Source organism: Felis catus, assembly GCF_018350175.1.
Source record: "Felis catus isolate Fca126 chromosome D4 unlocalized genomic scaffold, F.catus_Fca126_mat1.0 chrD4_random_Un_scaffold_78, whole genome shotgun sequence".
NCBI lineage: Eukaryota > Metazoa > Chordata > Mammalia > Carnivora > Felidae > Felis > Felis catus.
In genome coordinates this window covers 63,705-80,796 of record NW_025408518.1, presented here as the reverse complement: position 1 = coordinate 80,796, position 17,092 = coordinate 63,705, and the positions used below count along the sequence as shown (strand labels likewise).

General features: G+C 59.6%; 1 long non-coding RNA gene across 1 annotated transcript; it reads right to left on the bottom strand.

The window, feature by feature from the left end:
* Positions 1 to 6,329: 6,329 nt before the first annotated feature.
* On the bottom strand, positions 6,330 to 7,315 carry LOC123383637. The gene is made up of 2 exons (XR_006593542.1): positions 7,075 to 7,315; positions 6,330 to 6,771 (listed from the first exon to the last, which is right to left on the bottom strand). It is a non-coding gene; the product is annotated as an uncharacterized LOC123383637 (long non-coding RNA).
* Positions 7,316 to 17,092: the final 9,777 nt, after the last annotated feature.

Below are 17,092 nucleotides of genomic sequence, written 5' to 3'. Positions count from 1 at the left end.
GGATTTCCATCCTAAAGAACGATGTGGAACATTGTTGGTCACTTGTTTATCGTTTCTCGAGAAATGTCTCCTCAGCTGCATTTCCCATTTTTTTAAATTTTTTTTTAACGTTTATTTATTATTGAGAGAGACAGAATGTGAGTGGGTTAGGGGCAGAGAGAGAGGCAGACACAGAAGAAGAAGCAGGCTCCAGGCTCTGAGCGGTCAGCACAGAGCCCGACGCGGGGCTCGAACTCACGAGCTGTGAGATCACGAACTGGGCCGAAGTCAGACGCTCAACCGACTGAGCCACCCAGGCGCCCCTGCATTTCCCATTTTTAAATTGGATGCGCAGTTTCTTCCTATTGAGTTGTAAGATTTAATATGCATTCCACATGCAAGTCTCTTAGGATATATGTCCTTAGCCGATTCATTGTCCCATTCAGTAGGGTGCCTTCTAGCTTTCGTGATGCTGTCTTTCAGTTCACCTACTTGTAGTGTTTCTTTTTGAGAGAGAGAGAGAAAGAGTGCAAGTGGGGGAGGGGCAGAGAGAGAGGGAGACACGGAATCTGAAGCAGCTCCAGCTCTGAGCCATCAGCACAGAGCCCGTTGCGGGGCTTGAACCCACGAACTGTGAGATCATGAGCTGAGCTCAAGTCGGCCGCTTGACTGACTGGGCGCCCCGGGCGCCCCTGATTTTGTTTCACTGACGCGTGGCATTCAGTCAGTTCCGTATATACCTCGATGATTGGGTAGCTGTGTGTATGGCCGAGTGATCACACAGCAGGTCCTGTTAACGTCCATCTGCACACGTGGTTGCACATGTTTTCTTGTTACAGAGACTTTTCAGATTTACCCCTTGGCAGTTTCCACACGTGCAATGCAGTATTAACTATAGTGACCACGCTGCACATCACGTCCCGAGACTTATTTCTTTTATCACCAGCAGATTGTACCTTTCGACCTGCTTCCCTGGTTCGCTCATCCCTTAGCCCCTGCCTCTGGCAACTGGCGGTGTGATCGCTTGATCTGTGAGTTCTTTGAGCTCTGTTTTTAAGATCCCACTTACAAAGGAGATATGATATTTGTTTTTCTCTGTCGGACTTATTTCACTTAGCATAATATCCTCGTCTGTGTTGTCACAAATAGATTTCCTCCTTGTTTATGACTGACTAGTATTCTGTGATATGTACGTGTCTGTGTGCGCACACTCCCACATCTTCTTTTTCCGTCCATCCACGTGGACGCTTGGGTTCCTTCCACGTCTTGACTCTGTAAGTAATGCTGGGGGGCGGGGGTAAGATATCTTTTGGCGTGAGTGTTTTGTTTTCTTCCTGTAAATACCCGAAAGTGGAATTGTCATGTTACGTGGTGTTTCTTTTTTCGATGTCTTGAGGAGCTTCCATGCATCGGCTGCACCAGTTTACAGTCTCGTACAATTTCTTTCTTGGTACTGTGTTTGTATCCTGCAGCCTTGCTGAACTATTTTATTACCTCTGGAAGCTTTTCTGTGTATTCTGTACGATTTCCCATGTACACAGTCATGTTATTTGCAACTAGAGACGTCTTTCCTTCATTCCCTCCAATCTAGATGTCTGTTATCCCCCTTTCTTGCCTCGTCGACACGGCCGAGACCTCTAGGACAGCGTGGGCTGCTGCCGGGGGCTTGGGTCTCGTCCGTCTTGCTCCTGAACTCAGGGACAAGGCTTCCAGTCTTTTCTCCGTTCAGGGTGATGGGAGCTGTGGCTTGTTCGCAGGTGGCCTGTAGGAGCGCTCAGGAAGTTCCCTTCTGTTTCTGCTTTGAGCGTTCGTATCACGAAATGCTGTTGGATTCTGTCACGCGGTTTCTGTACTCAGTGGCGATCGGATTTGACAGCAGCTTGAAAACCACGAAGTCGTGTCGCTTTCCCTCTTCTTCTGTCTTTCTCCCTCACACAAACACACAGAACTTCTCTGGAAGCTCATCAGGATCCGGATGGGAGCGCTTTGGTCCTGGTTAGCCTCGTTCGGGCCTCTGTGTGCCTGGGGGTGGGCCCGTTCAGATGTCACGCCCCACAAGGGACAACTAGAAGTCAAAATAGTAATGATAATCTTCCAGGTGGTGGCTGCCTCTGGCATGCGTATGCCATAATTTCCTCTTCTCTGTTCCGACTGTAGAGTGAGAATATTTAGCATTAAAGGAGACGACTGTACAGGAAACAGAGCATATCAAGCATGTGTCCTAACGGGTAATGACCAGGAGGCAAAACCCCTGCTCGCCCGAGATGCATGTCAGAGGGAATACAGCATCTTCTGTACTGACTTCCTTTGTGGAAGTCCACGTTCCGAAAAGACCGTTTCTGGCTTGTTTTCTGAGGCCTCGCGTCGGGAGGCCCGCTTTTCTCTTCCGGGAGTCTGGGTGCTGACGGTGTGTCTGGCCGGTGTCACGAGCGGCAGCTTGAGCCCACACTGTGGCCTCTTCCAGGTAAGAGGGCTTGGGGGGTCACCTGTGTCCTCAGCCAGGAAAGCATCAGCCAGGCACTTCTCGGCATTCCCAGGAGGTGCCCCCAGAGCCTAGTACGCAGCGCGAGGCCTGGACCGGGGAGGCACTTTGCACGCTACGTGGCGCTCGGTCTCTAAGGCCCGCAAGTGACAGAGACTCTTAAAGTGGGAATGGGAAGGCAGTTTAGCGCTGTGGTAGTTGAGGTTCCAGGTTAAGCTCCAAATAAAGAGAGTGAGACAGTCATCCTCCCTCCTAACGTAGCACAGCTGTCCCACGTACAGTTCAAACCATACGAATCCTCTCCCCGAGGAGGATGCTCAGCTCTCAGGGGACGTCCACGCTTGTCTTTGATATCCTGTGACTTACATCCTATGATGTGAAGTGAGCCGTTATTAATGCATCTTATGTTACACGATAAGAAGACAAGGAAGGGAAGAAAAGAAAGGTATTTGACACTCACGTATACGGTCTACAGGTGAAGAAGACGCCCTGGGGTGGGTCCTCGGGCTGGGGCTTCTCTGCGTGGTGCTGGACGTTTTCTGGTTTTGCAAAGGCACGTGGGAAGGCGCTCGTGTGGCCAATTTTCGCCCTCTTGCGGCACCAGTGCCGACCACGGTGCCGGCTCGACCCCCGGCTCCAAAGCCTTCAGGGCCAGCTCTTGCCCCAGCTCTGGTACCGAATCCGGAGTTAGAGGCGTCTCCGGCACAAGCCCAGCAGCAGACAGAGCGGCAGCTATGGAGCTCGGGCCGGCTCTCCCACCTGATCCAGTGTCAAGTCCAGAGCCGTTGTTCTAACATCAGCTCACGTGAGAGCCCCCGAACCACAGCCAGCTCCAGCACCAGCTCCAGGACCAGAGGAAGGGCTGGAACCAGCACAGGCACCCGCAGTATCACCGGCTGCAGAGACAGAGGCAGCTCTGTCATCAACCGACTTGCCAGGTCCGGCACCAGCCAGCTCTGGAGTCTGGGTCGGACCGACGTACATTCCAGAGCAACGGACAAGGCAGGAGTGAACTAGACCTGGTCCTCATCGCTTTCGGCAGCACGACTAGAGCTACAGGCATCTCTAGGGCTGGACCCGTCTCCAGAGCCAGTGTCAGCACCGGAAGTGGCCTCAGCGCCAGATCCCGCCCTAGGGTCAGCTCCGGCACCGGCTGAAGAGCTTGAGAGACCTGCAGAGCCAGCAAGCTCCCGCCGAAGCTCCAGACCCAGAGTCAGTCTGAGCCCCGGCCTCTGCGTCTGAGCCACTGGCACAGCCGGTTCTGTCCCCAGCTCAGAACCAGAGCCAGAACCGGCTCCAGAGCCCGAGATCAAGCCCCTTCCCAGCTCGAGTCAACTCCAGGTCCGGCACTGATTCAACTGCCGAGATTGAGGCCGTTCCAGCTTTAGCTCCGGTGCCAGGTCCAAGGTCAGGGTCGGTGTTCTCCCACCAGCCAGCCCTGGCTCGATGCTGGCTGTAGCGCTGCCTCCAGAGACGGCGGCCGCTGTCTCGCCAACTGCTGTGTCAGCCCCGGTGGTCGCTCCCATGCCCACTTTAGAGTGAGAAGCTGCTCGAGCCCCATGTAGCGCCAGTGCGAGGTTGCAAGGAAGAGCCAGCTCCAGCATCGGCTCCAGCATCGGCTCCAGCATCGGCTCCAGAACTAGAGTCAGGACTGAGTTCAGGGTCAGAGCCTGCGACAGCAACAGTTCTCATACCGGGTCCGGAGCAGAAGCCCCACAAGTGCCGGCTGCTGCGCCAACTCCAGAGCAAAAGCTGCCTGGGGCACCAGTGGTAGACGCAGAGCCGATGCCACCTCCGGACAAAGAACCAGCTCTGGCACCGACATCCCAGAGACGTCCTGCTCTGGCACTGGCTCCATCACCGCCTCCTGTGCCGGAGCCCGTGTCCGCTCCAGCGCCGCCTCTGGTGTCGGCGTCCGCCCGGACACCGGTTCTGCAGGTGGAGCCAACGCCGGGGCTCCGACCAGCGACCCCGCCGGTTTCGCCACCAGCCGGAGGGCCACATCCAGGACCGGCGATGCAAGCAGGGCCCCCGGCACCGGGTCCAGCATAGCAGCCGCGAGGAGAGCCAGCTCCGAACCAAAGCAGCTCCAGCACCATGGAGAGCTCGCGCAGCGGTTCCAGAATTGGATCCCCCCGGGGACTCTGGCACCAGCTGTGTCGCTCGCACTGGCTGCACGGCCAGCTGCAGTTCCAGGGCCAAAGCTGAAGCCGCTTCAGCACCCACTCGGGAGCCAGAGCCAGAGTCTACAGCAGAAGCTCTAGCTTCAGCTCCAGAGCTATATCCGGCTGCAGAAGCAGGTCTGGGTCCTCTCTGGAGGTGCCTGCGGTTCTAGCACCTTCCCTAGAGCTGGAGCCAGGTCCAGCACCGCCTCTTGCCCCAGCTGCAGAGCTGGGGCCAGCTCCAGCTTCAGCCCTGGGGCCAGTTCCGGGAGTAGAGCCCCCGTTAGAGCCAGAGCGGGAACTACCCATACGAGTGTCCGCTCCTTCCTCAACCGCCACCGTTGTGGGGGACGGTATGGGCTGGGGTCAGGACGGTCCTTGCTGGGCCAGCCACCCCAGGTACCCTGGTCACTCCACTCAGAGCTCGCCTGTCCGATCACTCCTGGAGATCATAGTCCCGGGGCTCTGCACCCCCGTTTTCCCAAGCAAGGCTCTCAGTGGACCAGGAGACCGTGGAGGCTGAAAGCTGAGGCTTGTACCTGACAAATGATATAAAATTTGACCCAGAAACTCCACTTGACGGCTTGTGTCCTGAAAAAGGAGAGATTTATGCACATGCTTGATCCCTTGAGGAAGCTGGGAGTGAAAACTCACAAACGGCCCACGTTCCAGGGCCTGGGCGATTTGGAAATTCTGATGTGGGGACACAGGATGCAGAGGAAGAGACTTGAGTGGCCAGCACCCAGCCCTGGGGAAAGCTGGTTCGGGAAGAGCACACACTCCACGCCCGCCTCACCCCACACGCTGCACCAGAGTTTCTCCGCTGGTCCTGGTATGAGCCCTTCTGGGGGAGGGTCTGCGCCTGCGGCCGAGGATGGGGGCTGCGCTCTGTTGTCTCAGAGAGGGGTGCCGGTCACACTTCTCGCTGGGGATCTGCTGGGGCCTCTGCTTCCTCACGTTGCCACCTGGGCTGCCAGTCCCCAGACCAGAAACCTGCCCGTCTGAAGGTGACCAGCGCTGGGTCCCTTGGGTTTCATTTGCCCGAGTCCCTCCCCGGGACGCCCCGCATCTCTGTCGCCTGCTCCCATGGGGGCTGCCTCCTCTTGGACTGAGACGGGTCTGACTCCATCCCGGGAAATGCACTGATTTGGAGCATTACTTGGCCCACAGGCCTATGAACCGTTCTGGCCCTGCGTCGGGAGGGATGCTCTCCCCACTGTGGTGTGACCGTCCAGCCTTCTGCATCTCCCGGTTTCTGTTTGGGCCACGGGAGGACCAGCCGTGTCCCCTCTGGTGTCAGGCTGTGGTGGCACGGCACAAACAGGGGTCTCCACCAGAGACCATTGTCACCGAAGGGGCCTCTTTTTCCCCCCTAATCTTTAATCCATTGTGATTTCAATATCAAAGGAGAAAAAGTCTATTTCAAACGACCACAAAGTACAAAAATGAATCTGTCCCATCTGAAAAGTCGGTGGGGACCCAAAGGTATCTCTGGCGAGATTCCACTTGAAGGAAACCTCCAGAGTAGGTAACGGAACACGGAGAGAAAGCAGACTGGGGGTGCCCAGGGGCTGGCGGGGACACGAATGGGGAGTGAGGGCTCCGAGTACATGGTGACCCTTGGGGACCGAGATATTCTGCAGCAAAATTCTGTGCCATGGTTCACAGTGTCATGAGCATACCCCGTGCTCAGGAATTGCACAACGTAAAATAAATAAATTTTTATTGAAGATTAATGTGGATTTTAAACAAACCATGAACAAATAATGTACCACCTAAAAAGTAGAGGAGAGAAAGGATAAGGGAGAAGAGGAAGAGTCATTCTGGTGGAGGGGTCAGGGACTGGGACTGGAGCAACAATTAGCAATACAATAAACACCCCTGGAAGGCCTTTGAGCCCTTGATTTGTGGCCCGAATCCATACGGGAAAAAGGGTTGTGGCAGGAACAGTGTCGGGAGCAGAAGCAGGAACCAGCTGACTCTGCTCAGGTGCCCGCTGTCCCAGCACAGGTCCCAGGTCACCTGCTGGCTCTCCGGCCCCTGCAGGAGTCGCTCCAGACTCCACTCCTGCCTGCAGAGACGCCGAGGACCCGGATGCCCGTGGGTCGGGCTCTGGAGCCACACCGGCTTCTGCTCCTGCCCCGGACTCTTGAGAAGGAAACAGAGTGATGGTTGCAGTGGCTCCAAGACCTCAGGGTAAGAGGAGGGACGGTCCCCCATCCACCCAGCGCCCGCCTCTCCAGGGCCTTTGCAGAGACACAACTCACCCCAGAGCCTCCCCGAGAAGTCACGGCCAGGAACCGACACGAGGACCTCTGCCCCCCTGCAGGCCGCAGCCCGGGGCTCTCAGTCTCTGCTCCTGGCCCCACACCAGCCCCCGGGGGCTCCTCCCTGCCTGGCCCAGCACCCCCGGGCCCCGTGAACACACATCTCCCACCCCAGCCTTCTCACCCTCGGGCTCTGGCTCCGGGGGCTCCAGGTCCTCATCCCAGGACCGGTGAACCAGGACCCTGTGAAGGGGCCAGGGCAGTGAAGGAGGCCTTCCCAGGTCATCTCCAGGCTCTGCTTCCCAAGACCTCCCTGCAGCCACTCTCTCCCTCGGTCCAGGGTGGCCCTCCTGGGCGACGGGGCACACGCACAACTCTGTAGGGCAGGTGTATCGGGATTCGGCCAGACGTTTCCCGATTTTCAGTTGATTTCTGTAAAGACAGTGACCCGCGGCCGTCCCAGAGACATCACAGCCATGCATGGCCATCCTCAGTGTCCTTCCACCTTCTCCACCTGTGGCTCCCAGATTGGACACAGACCTGAGTGTGCATAGACGTGAGCCTGGGACACAGTGATTCCACCTACAGGGCTCCGGATGAACATCAGGGACAAGAGGGCCACCCCAGCACACCATGTCCATCCCAACCAGCCTTGACCGAGTGTGAGCCTGACCCACCCACCAGGCATCTGACCCCTTCATCAGCCTGCACCTGCTCAGGTGGGCCCTCCACACACGACCCCTCCTTCCACGCGCACACACACACACACACACACACAAACACGGGGGGACATGGGGCCGCACAGTTCAGATCAGAGTGGTGTCGGTCTGGACTGGATGTCTCTGGGTCTCCTGTGTTACCTTTGGGTCCCTGCGAGCTAGAGACCTGAGGCGTCCTGTGCACGACCTGACCCACTGTCTCCAGGGTCGGGAAGGGTCGCGGCCGCGGGCTCCCCTGAGCCGGCAGCCGCGGGTCACGGGCACACAACAGGAGAACATGTTCGTCAGGCAAAAGTGTCCCAATGAATGAGCCCAGTCGGGCGCTGTCTCCAGAACGTGGGTGCCTGGTGACCCGGGTTCTGAGTTCAATTGGGCTCTGTGACCAGGGAGGTGAGGTCATTTCCTGGGGCCCCCTTACCCGGCTTCCTGCTCCTACAAGAGCCCCTCCCAGGCTGCAAAGGGCTCCCCTCCACCCCATGCCCTGTCCCTACAGTGACACCAACACATCCCAGACACGTCACCGCAAGGCCTGGTGCGGCCGGTGCCGTGGCTTTGAGGCCACAGAGCTGGGTTCAGACCTGGGTTTTCCTCCTGATCAGTGCTGGGATCCCACACAGACCCCGTGCCTCCTGGGGCCCCCCAGTCTCCCCGTCTGCACAGTGGGGTCCTTCTGGCATCTATTTGTAGGGGCGCCATCAGGGAGCCACCTGTAGACACGTCCCATGCCTGCTATCCCATGAGGCTCGTGGGCACACGTGGCCGTGGAGGATGAGGAAGGGGTGCGCCTGGCATGGAACACATGAGAGGGCAGAGTGGAGTCCCCTTGAGGTCATGGCCTCCTGCTCAGCCCAGACCCAGGTGTGTGCCGACCCCTAGGGCACCTGGACCCCAGCTGCTGGCCAGGCTCGGGGACGGACACCAGAATGTGTCCCTGTGTCCTGTAGCTCTACACAACTCACCCTGTCCTGCCCAGTCACCCTTGACCTGGGGTGTGGACATGACCCTCCCATCAGCCTGCGCCTGTTGTGGTGGCTTCCCCCCACGTCCCATCCTTACAAACACACACAGCCTCACACACATTCACAGAGAAGGCTCGTGCGACTCACCAGTCGGATCAGGGCCGTGTCAGGCTAGACCGGGCAGGCCTGGGCCTTCTAGTGTCACCTTTGCGTCCCTGTGGGCACGTGACCACATGCTTTGGGGGTGAGACCGGACCCACCGTCTGCAAGTGGGAAAAGGCTCTCCCTGTGGGCTTTCCTGAGACCACAGCCTCGAGATATCAGGACACAGCATGAGAACACGTTGCGCATTCGAAGGTCTCCAACCACGGGAGCTGAGTGGGGTGCTTCTGTAGAATGGGGGTGCCTGTGATACACACGGGGACATTTGGGGATCCCCTGGCCATTAGCCTGGCGTGGCTGCCCTCATGGGCATGTTCCCTGGAGACAATGTCCCCGCCCCACACCTCTTCTCTCCCCCAACCCCTGTCACCTCCAGGGTCCACTCATCCTTTGACCCCCACGCGGGTGGTTAGTTACTGGGGGGCGAGGGACTGTGTTTCCATGCAATTGCGTGGACCTGTGCCCACTCGGGGATGCCCAGAGGAAAGGACCCCACATGGGGTGGGTTCAGTGGTCCTCCAGGATCTTAGAGGCTCTCATTCCCTTGAAAACCACCTGGGAAAATGAATACCTGGCCTAGGAGCCCGAAACCTCCTCCAGCCCCTCTAGGCTCTGCTCACCTGGTGGGTCCCCGACCAGTCCCTGCCTCTCCTGGCCTCAGTTTCCCGACTGTTCCATGAGCACTTGGAGGAGGAGCTTCACCAGTCCGGCTAGAGTGGCCCCTGGCTCCCACCTTTGGGCAGGATGTGGCTGGGGAGCGTTGGGAGCAGGGAGGTGCTCCCACCAAAGGTCGAGGCAGGTGGAGCCTGCGCAGGTGCACCGGGACCATGGGACTGCGCACACGGGACCACCTCGCGGCAGGAGTCCATGACACCTCGGGTCACACCTATCCGATCTCCACCGCCCGCTCAGTGACCCTCATATCCTCTTAGGCCTGGGGCCACGGCCACTCCACCCAGGCAGGGCGGCTGGACGCAGTGGGTATGGAGACACGGGGGCAAGAGGGAAACGAGACAGACCCCCACCCTGCTGACCTGGCCCCCACACTCCACTCTACTGTTCATCCGGGCGCCTGGCTGAGCAGGGGGAGGGGGAGGTGGACACCAGTCTGGGCAGGTAGAGGTCAGGCTGCCTTTCCCTCCTCCCCATCACCTCCCCCTGCCTTCCCGAGAGCCCCCTCCCCCCACAAGCTCCCCTACTTCGGACACCTTCACCTCCCTGCTTTCATCCCCCAGACACCCACCGAACGTGGGAGCCGCCGACCCCATCTTCAAAAAGAGCACCGAGGTCCCAGAAGCGGGCATAGAGCTTGCGTGTCACAGGACTCTGACGTGGCCCCGCTGTGAGTGTGAGCCCGGGTCGTTCTGACCCAAACAGTGGGCTTTCTCAGGACCCCGAGGAGGTGACCTCTGAAGCCAGCCTTAGAGATGAGGGTGCTCTGGATGGGAGCCATGGAGCGGGGCGGTGGTACCAGGGGACTCGAGGGGCAGGGATGGTGGGCTCCCTGGGGGAGGAAAACACTAAGGAAGGGGGAGGGGAACACCCTGGGGAGGGCATCTGGCCCAGTTCACTCGGGGCTCGGATGTCAGGTAAGGAGTCGGGGGTCACTGCAGTTTGCCAGGCGCAGGGGACGTGACCAGGCAGTGTCATCAGAGCCACGGCATCCTAGATGTGGAGGGAGCTCGCGGGTTTCGTATTTGCCCCCAGGCAAGCATGGATTTCCAGGCACCGGCCTGGGAGGATGATGTTGCCTCAGTCTCCTGCTCTGTAGAGCAGAGCAGGTCGTCGCCTCCTCCCGGGGCTGGATTCCCCGGCAGGTCCAGAGATGGTCTCCTGTCACAGGAGTTGTTCAAGTGAGGTCTGTACCCGGAGAGGTCTCGGAGAGGGGACCAAGGGACGTTCCCCCTGCCAGCTCGGCCGATGCTCTCGTCCAAGCCGCTGATCCTCACGTCCAGGCCGGCACCGGTGATGCGGTGTCGTCCGCCGGCTGAGGGGACAGGGGCAGTGAGGAGCTGTGCTTGCGGACCCTGAGAGACAGAGCTCGTGAGCGCCCAGTGCTGCCCCGGGGCTGTGGAGGCTGAGGCTAAGCTGACGCCTGATGTCCCTGGGAAGGACCAGGAGGAGAGCCAGGCCCTCGTGGCTACATGGAAAGGCTGGATGGCTTTGTGGGCAGGGCCTCACTGGCGTCCCCTCCCCCCTTCCCCACTGTGGTCTGCGATCCGGGCCCTGTACGGGTGCTCCATCCGTCACCGGTACCCACCTTGTTCCTGCCATGGGAATGATCGCTCTGCATCACCCATTTCACAGAGCAGGAGAGTGAGGCCCAGAGAAGGGAGGCAGGTGTTTCTGGGCACAGGGCTGGTCAGCAGAGAGCTGGAATACCACCTCCGGAGCCCCCGCCAGCCCGGCAGGGACCCCCGAGGCGAGGACGAGCATTCCCCTTCTGCCTGGCCTATCATTCTTCCCAGACCTTGACAGTGGCCTGTTCCTTTTGGCCATGGGTATTGCCTGCCGACCAGGAGGGAGTCCAACTGGTAGGACAGGTGTAGCTACAGGGAACAGGGACACCTGTGAGCTACCAGGAGCGACACTGTGGTCTCTGTCCCCGAACCTGCCCAGCAGCTGGGGCCCAGATGCCTTAGGGGTCGGCACACACCAGGGTATGGGTTGAGCAGGAGGCCATGACCTCAAGGAGACTGCACTCTGCCCTCTCCTGGCTGCTGCCCAGTCTCACCTGTCCTCCCTGAGGGGCTCCAGGGCCCGGAACCAGGCCCCTGATGGCTGCTCGGGCTCCAGCCGCGGAAGATGTAGAGCCTGTGGAGCAGCTGGACCTCTTGGGGCTGGAGGGAGGACCGGCCACCGACGGGGCCTCGGCTGGGGAGGATACGTGCCTCTTGGGGTGAGGAATGGGCTGATACCCGGTCCTGGGGTCACGGCTCATGTATACAAAGGGCTGAAATCACTGAGTGCCCGGGGGATGCCCAGTTAAAGTAGCCCCCTGACACTTGGTTTTCCTGGAGGTGCCCCCTGGCCTCCAGGGGCCTCTTCCCACCCTCTGACTCCACCCAGGGCTGTAGCCAGGCACAGGCTGGACCTCTGTCCAAGGTCCTGCCAGGAAGACAAGCCGGAAGGAGGAAAGGAGAAGGGCAGGGGGAGGACCGACTTCTCCCTGCCCTGAGTCGGCCTCCACTGCTGCCTCCAGGACCCTGGCCCAGCCATGCCCCAGGGTCCATGCACCTGGACCCCGGGGTGGAGTCTGCGGTCCAGGCCAGCTGGGTGGGGTGGGTGTAGTCACTGGCCATCGTGTCCCCAGATGTCCAACCCACCTTGCCTTGCACCCTGAGGTCTGCCTGGCAGGGGCGGGCGTGGTTCTGAGGCTCAGGAGAGGTTTGGTTCCCAGAGCAGTTGGCGGAGGTGGGAACATGGGTGACCAGCCAGGTGGGGAGCGGTTGGATTCATGCACATCACCGGTCCGTCTGGATCATCTACAGGTGCTGAGTGCGGGTCTCTGGCCACACCGGGCCTCCGCTCGACCCATCCGGCCCTGTGGACGGAGGCCTGTGTACCTGGGGCACCTCCCCTCCACCTACCCCTGGGGGCGAGCCTGGGCCGTGGCCACACTGATGCACTTCCCCGTCTGACCCCCAGGGACAGAGGGACCGTGAGGAATGGCAAGGACTGGCCCAGGACAAGTGAGGTGTGCAGGGTCCAAGGAGCAGGGCTGGTCTCCAATCCTAGGCCAGCCTCTACACCCCATGGGGTTCCCCCTGGGAATGAGAGCCCCTGAGATGCTCGGAGGTCCTATCTACCCCGTCCCTGTGAGGCTGTGACCTCTGGGCATCTCCAGAAAGGCGTGCACACACACACACACACACACACACACATATTCTGACTGTCCCACTGGAGATCAGAGGGGAGTCCACACTGGGAGGGGGTGGGTAATACGGGGGAAAGAAGAGAAAGGCTGGAGGCAGTGGGGTCATGGGGCAGGGACATCAGGATTCCTGGCAATAGCCCGGGACCCACCACATAGGGAGGGCAGATGTGCCAGTTGAGGGTCAGGGGGTCCCCAAGGTGTCCGGGGGGATTGCCAGGAACTAGGGGAGGACGGGGTCTGGGGTCCTGTGTCCACCACGCTGGGCCCCTGGAGCTAGGAAGTGTGGACGGGGCTACAGCACAGAAGGACTCAGCTTCCTCCTCCTAAACTGGGCTGTGTCGACAGTGTCCCAAGGGTCCCACAGGCTCATAGACGACTCTGTGTCCTGAGATCTTCATCCCTGGCCCTCTGTTCTCCCCTCCTGGGAAAATGCTTCCCACTCCCTCAAGGTCCTTCTGAGCAGAGGGCAGCCCGGGGGCTTGGAGCACCGAGGACCTGGGTTTGCAGTACGTGGCCAAGCAGCAGCCCCTGGTGTGGGGACCGAGGTCAAGACCCTCCTTGATGGAGCCTTGGGCCCTCATGAGGAAGTAGTTCCCCAGGCAGTGCGCTGGCTGGGCCGAGGAGGCCTCATGAGGGAGCTGAGCACCGGACCTGGGGAGGCACACGGGCCACAAGGGAGGCTTCTGAGGGTTGTCACCTGGACCCTGGAGCCCACAGGCCCTGCTCCCGTGAGACACACAGAGACAGACAGAGTCCGAGGCAGAGACAGAGAATGGACCCACGAGAGAGGAAACCAGAAATTCCATGAATCAGCCCAGAAATGACACCCGGTTATCATATTCTAGCCCTTAGAACCCGGTCACATGGGTCATCCACCCGGGAGGGGAGGGGTTGACAGAAGCACGTGGGACCACGATTCGGGAAGGCAGGGAGCCACAGTGGGGACCGCCCATCATGTAGGCCCAGACCAGGCTCTGGGACCTGAGCCCAAATGTAATGGGGCCCCTGGAGTGCATGTCCGGAGGGCACAGGCTGTGAATGAGTTCACATTTTTGTACTTTGTGGTCGTTTGAAATAGACTTTTTCTCCTTTGCTATTGAAATCGCAATGGATTAAAGACTAGGAGGGAAAAAGGAGGCCCCTTCAGTGACAATGGTCTCGGGGTGGAGACCCCTGTGCGTGCTGTGACACCACAGCCTGAAGCCAGACAGGACACGGCGGGTCCTCCCGTGGCTAAACAGAAACCGGGAGATGCAGAAGGCTGGACGGTCACACCACAGAAGGGAGAACATCCCTCACGACCCAGAGCCAGAAAGGTTCACAGGCGTCTGGGCCAAATAATGCGCCAAAGCCAGTGCGTTCCCCGGGATGGAGGCCAGACCTGTCCCAGTCCAAGGGGAGGTGACCCCCACGGGAGCAGGCGTCAACGATGCGGGTCGTCCCGCGGAGGGACTCGGGCAAGTGAAACCCAAGGGAGGCAGCGGTGGTCACCTTCAGACGGGCAGGTTTCTGGTCTTGGGACCGCCAGCCCAGGTGACAATGTGAGGAAGCTGAGGCCCCAGCCGATCCCCAGCGAGAAGTCCTTGTCCTGCAGGGGACCGGCTGGCCCAGTACTGGGAGAGCCCCCAGAGCCCGGGGTCGGCCCTTCCCCAGCCCCATGTGGGGCCCCAGGCAGGTTGGTCAGCTCTGCTCCCCTGATTCAGTGGGTAGGGGCCCTCGGCGGGTGGTGGGATCCCCCAGGAGGAGGGACCCCGAGCCCCAGGACGCCAAAATGCACACCTGCGGGTAGGACAATCCAAAGTCAAGGAGATGGGCTTCCTGACCCAGCTCGTCTTACTAGTGACTCAGGCTGTGCTATTAGCCCCGGTGTCCCCATCTGTGACATGGGGACGTAACGGGCCTTCAGATGGGTTGGCGCATTCCCTGAGAGATGATGTGGAATCGTGGCCTGGTGCCTGGAGGACATAAAGGGCCACCTGGAAGGCTGTCCCAGAGTCCCCCAGGGTACAGGATTCCGGAAGCCCCTCCTTGGCCCCTGCCCGCTGTCCCCCTTCTGGGAACACTCAGCGTTGTTTGCAGAGGAGGTGAAGATGATCCAGGAGGTCAGCAGGTCCTACGTGGAGGAAGGTCAGCGCTGGAGGGACAGAAGGACGTGTCCCGTGCCCCCTTCCAGGGCCCGAGCTGTGACGCCCTCTGACCTGACCAGGTGTGGACCCCGCTTCTGTGGTTTCACTTCCTCCTTCCATCCCTCCCTCCTTCCCTCCTTCCTTCCGGAATTCAGCCAGGGATCTCAGGTGCCTGCCGTGTGCCGACCACCGTGACCTCATCGGTTTGCATGACCCAACGGGGTCCCCCACGTGGCATCTTCCTTGGCACGGTCTGAATGTTCCTGGCCGGGTTCCCTTTGGCGAGTCTGGGAGGGAGGCCTCTGCCCATGTTCCCGACAAGGAAACACGAGGCCAGAAGGTCCAGACGAGCTGCCCCAAGTGCCTGCGTGTGGAACCTGGACAAAGGTGGTCCCTGAACAGAGGAGGACTTGGGCCCACGCAGCCCGGAGGAGGAAGGGAGGGGAGCACCGTGGTGGCCTGGAGCTCAGGGCTTCTGGGAGACGGTGTCCTAACCAGACTGGCTCTGTCCCCAGCGCCGTCGGGGTACCCGCGCTCCCTGGGGCACGTGGCCCTGGCTGGCAGGAGAGGAGGTGCCTCTGGGGCAGGACACAGCCCTCAGGCAGAGCGGAGGGTCGCAAGTGCTTCCCAAGGGGCAGGTGGACTCGGGCACCTGAGGTGGCATCATCGGGACAGCAGTGCCTGCGGCTGGGGTCCCCATACCTGTCCCCTCCTCGGGCCCAGCAAAGGCCCGTCTGCATGGCGTTTACCCCCAAACACAAAGTCTGGGCCAGGAACCACCCTCTTCAAGGCCTTGCCCCCATTCTCTCTGCCCACCTCAAGTTACAAAAATGGACAATAGTTCAGGTGGTGGTGGATGCCCAGAGATGTTTGTGTTTGTGACCCACGTTGTGACGTCGCTGTGTCCGGCCGGCCATGGAGTCGCGGAGAAGCAGGTGGAACATCTGGCAGCCACCAGGACCCGGCCCTGCAGGGGGCGCTTGGCTCCAGTGGAAGGTTGGCGACCCGCCCACCGTTCACTTCTGCAGCCCCCCGCTCCCCGAGCCTCATCATTGCTGCTCTGTGAAGCTGCTACTGTTTGCTTTTCGGGGCTGTGACTTGTCTGAACCGCGTGAGGTCTGTTTCCTTTGTTGTGTGTGGCCCCTGGAGTCTCTGTGCGGCCAACTCAGGGGTCACTTAGCGGCCGGGGAGAGAGGTCGCCTGCGTCTCTAAGTTATAGAGAGGAGGTTCCCACAAACTTGCCCTCGGGTTCGAATAACGTTGGAGCGACTCAGAGAACTCAGACAAGCCTGTCACCTCCTAGATCGCCCGTTTGTCACACAGGACAGCACTCGGGACCAGCCGGGCGGAGGGATGGGGAGCACAGGGCAAGGTGCAGCGGAGGCTCGGAGCCCCCCTGCTCTCTGCCCATCATCTGTGCTCCTGACCGATCGGGTCCTTCCTCCCAGCTCATCTCGTAACGCCAGCCAAAGACCCTGAGGGCAGCCAAACTAACCCTCAAGCAACAGGGACGGACGTCCCTGACATCAGCAAGACCCCACGGGATTGACCCCAAGACAACGATCCACCCGACCTTCAATGTCCATCTCAAGTACCCATGACCATTGTCCTAATTTGTCCTCATGTAAAATCCTAGGAAACAAATAAAACTTCACAAGAGATGGGAGGGCACCTGTCATGATCTCACAGCTTGTGAGTTCGAGCCCCTCACCAGCCTCTGTACTAACAGCTCCGAGCCTGGATCCTGCTTCCGATTCTGTGTCTCCCTCTCTCTGCCCCTTCCCTGCTCATACTCTGTCTCTCCTGTCTCAGAAATAAATAAACATTAAAAAAATTTTTTTAATTAAAAAAAGAAAGAAAAATAGAGAGAGAGAACCACCACCAGGACTGTCTGCAGCACCTTGAGATGTCAGCCCCCCGTCTTCCCAGCGCCGGCCTCACCAAAATGGATCCTTTCTTGAGTCACCACCCTTTCCTGTGTCTCTCTGCCCTTGGCTTTTGTCAGCGGTGAGTGGTCGAATCAGGTCTGTTGGGACCCTCGAAGCTAGTGCCCGTGCACACTCGGGCCCCGTGACAGTAACCGAGCATGTCACACTGTCTGCTATCTCCACGTGTTCACCAGGCGGATGGGCGTTCGGGGAGGCTTCATTACATGGGCACGATTGATTGGATCACTGGTCACTGGGGCCCGAACGCCATCTCCGGCCCCTCTCCCTCCCCAGAGGTGGGGGGAGGGGATGGAAAGTTCCAGCCATCTAATCGCAGGGTTGGCTCCCCCAGCAGCCAGCCTCCCCCCTCAGGTAGAGTCCAAAAGCCACCCATGAACACAGAAAAGGCAGTGTCACAGTTTTCATCACTC